Source organism: Onychostoma macrolepis, unplaced genomic scaffold (assembly GCF_012432095.1).
Source record: "Onychostoma macrolepis isolate SWU-2019 unplaced genomic scaffold, ASM1243209v1 Scaffold194, whole genome shotgun sequence".
NCBI lineage: Eukaryota > Metazoa > Chordata > Actinopteri > Cypriniformes > Cyprinidae > Onychostoma > Onychostoma macrolepis.
Window position 1 is genome coordinate 245 of NW_026704702.1, and position 7819 is coordinate 8063.

The following is a 7819-nucleotide window of genomic DNA, read 5'->3' on the forward strand; positions in this document are numbered from 1 at the left end:
GAAATGTAACTTGGACACAGGGCAACATCCACATGTGCTTGGCAGCTGTTGGTAACATCACCATCTTCAATGCTATCACACAAATAGGTTGTTCCACCACCATGCAAATCTGGGACCCGATGCAAATCTAATTCTTAATACAGTCATTGACGTCCATGTGTCACAACATTACACATGAGTGGACCATATGCGGTACAGTAGGGATGGTCGTTCTTGGGACAATGTACTCATTCCATTCTTCTGCTCTCCAAACACGTTTAGTGGTTCCATGACCAAAAGTTATATTTTGGTCTCATCTGACTCCCATGACTTTCCCTGACTCCTGAATCCTATAAGAGTTTTTTCAGGCCTGGACATGTGCTGGTTTAAGCGACCTTGCTAAGCCCGTTGCTCATTCAGGCCATGGAGCCTGTGATCTTATTAAACTTCTGTGCAGGGGTGGTATCTTTTCACATTGACCAGTTCCGTGTAGTTCTGGGCCTTGCTCATTTCTTAGACATTAGCCTGTGATGTGGATGAAATCTTTGCATGGCCTGATCCAGCCAAGGAGATTGACAGTCATGTTGCTTCTCCATTCTAATGATTTACAGTAGACCTTTTTACTGTATTTCTTTATTTCCCTACTTTCCAGAGTCTTGTGGAGGTGTACTGTAATTTTGCAGTAATTTTTTTGTCTACAGATTTTATGTTTCATGTTGATTTCATTGTTGGTTGATTACTGATTGTAACTGATTATGGTAAGGTGTCTTGTAAGTATATAAATACTTTCAAATATTCAGTCAGCAGCATAATAAATGTGAGTGCTGGACATTTTAAAAGGCTATTTGTACATTCTCCCTTGATCTCAAATTCTAATGATGAAGTGTTCACAATATTTTGCAGCTAAATATCCCTTACATAATAAATGTCTAAAAAAATCTACATGCTATTTCCTAATTTTTTTTACAAATGTGTTCATTTATCACAGCAGTGTGAAACTGCTGCATTAATTTCAGATCATTGATGATTTGTAAGTTGGGAGAACTTGCAAAATAACTGTGTATATGTTTTGACTGAAGTTATGTTTTGACTGTAAAACAGTCAAACAAACAATCTTGGAATTACACATGGGATTGAGGGTGAGGACACCAATTGGTGGAAGGGCTCTATGTTCATTGGAAAAAGAAGGCTGCCGGTTTTAACATGGTTTGGCCAATAATTGTATCAGGCTTTGGAAAAAAATAATATTCAATGATGACAATATTTTCAGTAACATCATTTTGTCAACATTATATTGTAATTTAAAATATAAAATCAAATTATTATAAATTGAACTGTTATCTGTGGAGATTTTTCAATGATTTTTAATAGAGTTTCTTGGTAAGTAACACAGCACTTGTTTTCTCAGGTAAACATAAATGTGCATTATTTAGTTACATCAAGGGTCAAATCAAATATAAACACCACATTATAGTTCAAAGTTACACACTTTGTGTTTGTGCACGCTGTACAGGTCTGTTATATAGAATGATTTTACTCAGGTGGGCAAAATGTCCACCCAATAGAGAATAGTTTTGTTCATAAAAAAATAAGGAACATTGGAGACAAGTTTAGTGAATGAGTCAGTGCCGAGAATTAAAGCGAAAGTGATGTAAATGGGAAGTAAATGAAGGCGGCACAGACAGAGGACTGTTCTAATGTTACGTGAATGCTGCATTACAATATGCAAATATTTTCATAACAACATGAGCCGCTTAAAATGAAGAAAGTTATCAACATAACTGATATTCAAAATGGTAAGCAAGTGCTGCTTTCTTCCATGTCAGTATATCTGCATATATCTCGTATATTCTTGTTTTGGTTTCTCCTTTTAAATGACGAATATATACTATTGATAGCCGCTGTTGTCCAGACGATGCGAAGTCGGCTTGGTGTGGCGGTGGAAGGTATCTACAGACTGCGATTTAAGCAATTTTATAAGGTCATTACAAATCACACTGTACAAAATAGTTTGAAGTAAGCAGTTTTAACGTCATGTCGCGTTGATTAACATGCCATTTCATTTAGCTTTTTATTGGCTGGTCAGTAGACATAGTTTGTAGCAGCAAACACACTGTGATGATCGTAGGCTATCTTTTGTCATAAGGCCATGACAACAGCCGTCTTTGTGAATGTGTCTCACTGTACATAAGACCACTGATTAGGAGCCATAGAAATCGCCACGATTGTTTCACGATGGCAATCTTTGGTTTAGGACAGCAGTGTGTCCTGTGCTTTAGTAATCCTGAAGACCTTGATTAGCTTGTTCAGGTGTGTTTGATTAGGGTTGAGCTAAACTCTGCAGGACAGCGGCACTCCAGGACCAATGTTGCCTATCCCTGTGCGACATGTTTGAAGTTTTAAAAACACAATGAACTCATTTCTTTGTTTTTATACCTTATGGGTCTTCAGTTTGACACTGGGATTATTTCTGAATCATTAATGGGTATGTTGTTCAAATAAAAACCAAGGACCCAAAAGCAATTGCAGTAAGCAGATTTAAAAAGGTAAAAAACAAACCCAAAGCAGTCCAGCAGGTCACTGGCCAATGAGAGGGACACAGTGAGAGAGCGAAATCACAAGCAATCAGCACGAAAACGAGCTACATCATCAGTTCACAAACATGTCAAACAAACGTGTTTGTAGAGGGTTAGGGTTATTTTTGTTGTACAGTACGTGGTGAATTAAGTGAGAACGCATTGTTATAGGTCAAAATAAACATTTATATATAACTACAAACATGTACTTTTTTAAATCAAATTGATACATAAGAAAACTGAAAATGTGCCCATTAACTAAATGAACACTACATTACAACACTCAATATGTTACATGCATGTCTTAGTTCAGTGTACTCTGTATAGCAGAACTGTAAATAAATTCTTGTGAAGCATCTGGAAACTGACGTCCCACTGCCTTGAACCTCCCACGGCCATATTTGAGACACAGTGCTCTCTCCAGTCAGGGAACGCTCCACCACAGCTACATCAGTGTTAGTGGCAGAGTCGAGTACAAGACCACTGTATTTCTCTGTCTCCTGAAGAAGGAGCTTTTTGTCTTCTGCCAGCTTCCTTCCTTGCGGCGCTAGAATGATTTTACTCAAGAAATGACAGGAGGTGTGAGGTTTGTAACAGCACATCACACTGAGGAAAGGTTTCATTGTGCTCAGATCCTGAAGAGCAGGAAGGACACTAGCAGCTTTCTCCAAGTATGGCCAATATTTGCAAGCCACATCCATTGCAAAGAATTGTGCCTTACAATATGCTCCTTCTGAAGATACAGAGGGTGGGCAAATATCTCCCCCCTGTACATATTAAGAGCTTTCAGAAGGAATCCGTGGCGACACACTGCACCTCCATCCCCTCTTCATCCAGTTTGATAGCCCTCCTTGATGTCTCCCTCGCTGCTGTCCACTGGGAGTCCCCACATGCGCCTTTTCCCTGCGTCTATGACACACATAACAAACACAACAAATCAAACAAAAGCAATGCTGTCATACAATATATGCCATTTATTCTCTCAGTTTGATTTTGGAGTAGTTGGTTGGTAGAAGTAGTTGAAGTGAGGATGAAATCAAGGTCGGACATATATGGCTCTTTTTGTGACAACTTTTCGGTCAAGTTATGATTGAAACTTGCATTTCTCACTGCTTTCTGTATGGTTTCCACAAATCTAGACACCGCAACGTCTTCAGCCACTAAGAGCCCCTCAAAAAAGGCAGGATCATCAGAGCTGAGGAAGAAAGAAAAATAGGAAATACATCCATTAAATATATGAAGAAAATAAATAAATCAATAAAAAAGACTGAAACAAAAGACCACCTTGTGTCTCTGCGAAAGTGATATAGCTTTCTGTTAACATCGGCTGAAACAGCCAACATTTCCGGCGTGCAGGCTGCGCAGGTGAGAGGAGCACCACAGCAGAGCTGGTCTTCCTCAAGTGAAGCATAAACTCTAAGAAGCTGCGCTGATTTGTCCAGACTGGAAGATATATAGAATGAAATAGTATATGTAACAATGTCTGATAATGGAAAGAAATGTTATAATATGGTAATAACAATTACACTTACTCTTCCTCCGATCTTAGTGCGATGCTCCAGCAGCTTTGCGAAGGCTTGTCTGGAGACTCCTGGAGAGATGACCTTGAGGTCCTGAAAGGAGTTGAGGAGGTCCGGTGTATAAAGTGTGGAGCTGGTGACAGAGGCTGGCCAATATCCACTCCTAAGGAGGTCCTTCAAGTCAGGGGTCCACTGATGCTGGCACGTTTGACGTACATGTAGTGGCTGATGCAAGTCAAAACGCCCTTTGAACAAAAAAGTGCATTTAAAAATTAATTTTAAAACGGTTAGGTAATTCTGCACATTGTGAATGGTTGAGAGACACTGCACAAGTTCCTACACTGTAAAAAAAAAAAAAAGTTGAGCGAACTTAAAACATTTTTACCAGCTTCAGCAGATTTTTGAGTTTGCTCAACTTGATTTGTGGGAGATTCTCACAAAATTCTCAAATTTTTGTTGTATAAACTTAAAACAACAAGTTGAGCAAACTCAAAAATCTGCTGAAGCTGGTAAAAAATGTTTTAAGTTCGCTCAACTTTTTTTACAGTGTATAATCCCGGCACTCAAACCAGACTTCTTGAGTCGTGTCACACATTGTTTACATTTGTCTAAATCATCAAATTACAAACAGACGTGTCGGCTAATGACAATACCATGTGCTATACCATAGATTCTGACACGACTGCAATTGTAAGCACAATGCCACAGCACACTAGTATGAAAAACATCACATCTACAATAGCAATCTAAATAGTGAATTGATGGTAATTAAAACCACTGGTTTGCCCGGTAATATGGTGGAGTTTGTGCCTTCACAGGAGCAGTCTGGCGCCTTCACTGTTGGCAAAATGCAAGCTGGCAAAAAGAAAGAAAACCACTGATTTAGATGATCTGTAACTGGCTGCAGACACATGAACAGCAAAATGAGGCTTTCATGAGAACATACCTTGCTCATGGATGCAATATCCATCTCGCCCTTTAATGACGCATGAGGTTGGAGGAATGGCTTCAGAAAACCCATGAATCACACATTCTCTGTTGTGGAGCGGCTGTTTTTTGTGATGCAGTACATCACAGTCTCCACAGAAGCACTCCTCGGGAAGACACTCTCTGCACCAGGGGAGAAAATAAAACAATATTATAATATATTATTTCAGGTGAATAACTCATATAAAGTATAACACACTCAATTTAAGCTATTACAAATGTAGTTAGACACTATGTTTGATGTTATTGTGGACTGAATAGTGGCTCAGTGTTTAGTGCTGTCACCTTACAGCAAGAAGGTCCTGGATTTACTTTTCCCATAAATGTGGTTTTCATCTGGGTGTCCCCCAAAACACATGCAGCTCAGCCTATAAAGCAGGGTGCTAAACATGAAAACCAACCTAATAACAGCAGGCTCGTGGCAAAGCCAACACAATGGCTGACCAACAGCCTCTTTTGCAAGAAGACATTTCAGGTGGTGTGGTCTCGCTTCTTTCCAGCGCTCTGAGGCTTTCTGCTGCCGAAAAGACCGTGATGACGCAGAGCTTTTCTGAGGCTCAGAAGGATAAGACGTCAAAATATGCTGAATATATGTAAAGAAAATATGAAATAAAGCTGTAAGGGACAATTTAAATGAGGACCAATTAAAAGTCAATGGATCAATATTTAGAATAAACACCATTTCATGATTCAGTATCAAACTAGCCTTAATATTTACTAAATTGTGTTCTTAGTCCATTTACTGCACTGCCAGTTTTGTCTAATAAGGGGTTTTTTCTTTAATCACACGTGGATTTTAGATCTAAACTTAAATTCATCACTTTGATTCACCAGATTGCTGTTGAGGATTGAGTTCTGCTGAGGGTGCCGTGAGTGAAGCTCCACACTGGACGACAGGAGCATTCGACCGGGGTGTGTGTGACTGTAAAACACTACATACAAGAATAAAAACATGTTCGGCTATCACTGCATGCTTGTTTTTAACCCAAAACTGAACAATTTATGAAATCAGACATATTTCTGTTAAGTACTTGGTAATGTCTTCTACTATCGTGCCACTGAAAGGTTTATGTACTTTTTTAATGTCTTTTTTGATACTGGAATATTTTAAACTCTCAACAATCAATTACAGTGTTCTAGTTTGATTCGGTCCAACATTTACACAGTAAATTCCTACAAATGTAAAATAATTCAGATGTAACCTGTAGCTGAAGCTTGCCGTGTCCTAAAAACTCTCTTTTAGAGGTCTGTGGCGGGTCTCCTGCAGAGCGTGTAGATTTCCTGTATGACAGTTAAAAGGCACGTAACATGCGTCTGGGGTTCCTCGTCCCAGATTTAAAGGAAACTTTATGTGCAGTAACTTTAGGCAAAGCTATATTGTTATTACTGACACATTACAGTGAAGTTGTGGGTGACCCACGATGATCGAGAGAAGATGTCATCGTCAGAGCTAATAACACAATAATGCAGTGCTCCATGCCAAGTTACTCTTCAGCTGATATAACTTAAACTACACTTAGCTTTTACTAGTAATCATTACTAGGATGATTATTATTATTTTCATTTAGTTGTTTATAGTAGTAAAGTAATAAGTAAGTATTACTTACTTAGTAGTAAGTACTTTATGAGTAAACCATTGGTCGGGTTTTAATTGTTGCTTTAACAGTTAAATCATGTGAGTTTAATGGCAAAGAAAGGCATCAATTACAACATTTAAACAAAACGTGATTATTAGTAATGAGCTTGTGAGTCACCTGGACAGTGGTTTGACCCGCGGCCAGTCATGTGACACTGTGTGCATTTTTTGTTGCCATGGCGACATTTCCAAAATGGTGTCCTGTCTGGTTATCACACGTTACAGTGTCAGTCATTTTTAAAACGCTTGTTTTTGTTACCAAAGGTACGTTTCAACCCATGCGACAATTATAATGTTTTAATAACATATCCTAGATTACTCTTAACCTGATTTTAATACATTTCTTGAACAAATTGATATAAAACAAGTTACAAAGATATTGTGGTGACATATAAGTCACATCGGGCTCTTAATCTTATAAAAGTAGGAGGAATTGTGATGTGACCACAATAAGAACAAAATATGATCACAAAATGTTGTATTTGTTGACTGTAAACTACAATCTTAAAATGTCTTGAAGTAAATTCTGATTTATGAACAGAATTGTCGTGATTTGTTACATTTTAAATTAAATTTTTACATTTTTAATGTGATTTTAAAGTGGTTCTATAGTTGATTCTGTATCTTAATTACATTAAAAATCACAAACCTTTGTTGTTGTTTTTTTGTTTTTTGTTTTTTTTTGGTCTGACTAAAGATTCTCCAGACTTGAAATGTAACTAGTATCCTCAAATCCTAGTTTTAGTTTATGGCTGTATAATTATTTATTTGTTTTCAGGTTTTAGCAACATTTTATTTATAGGACTGTATGGTGTTTACTCATGATTAATTTAACTCACACATGAACATAATGTGTCTTTTCTCTTTCTTTCTTCAGTCTGTGTAGATGCAGTATTACAGAGGAACAGTGTCTCATCCTGACTTCAGCTCTGAAATCAAACCCATCACACCTGAGAGAACTGAACCTGAGCAGGAATCAAATAAATACAGGAGTGAATCACTTGTGTGACGTACTGAAGGATCCACACTGTAAACTGGAGAGATTGAAGTCAGTAACATTCACATACAAGAATCAAAAGTGTTTTATTTAAAACCTGTTAACCCGCAGGCGGGCCGGAAGG

The 7819-nt window shown here is 38.0% G+C and overlaps 1 long non-coding RNA gene across 1 annotated transcript; it reads right to left on the bottom strand.

Moving 5' to 3' along the window:
- Positions 1 to 3512: 3512 nt before the first annotated feature.
- LOC131535234 (uncharacterized) lies at positions 3513 to 4320 on the bottom strand. The gene is made up of 3 exons (XR_009269584.1): positions 4088 to 4320; positions 3840 to 3998; positions 3513 to 3750 (listed from the first exon to the last, which is right to left on the bottom strand). It is a non-coding gene; the product is annotated as an uncharacterized LOC131535234 (long non-coding RNA).
- Positions 4321 to 7819: the final 3499 nt, after the last annotated feature.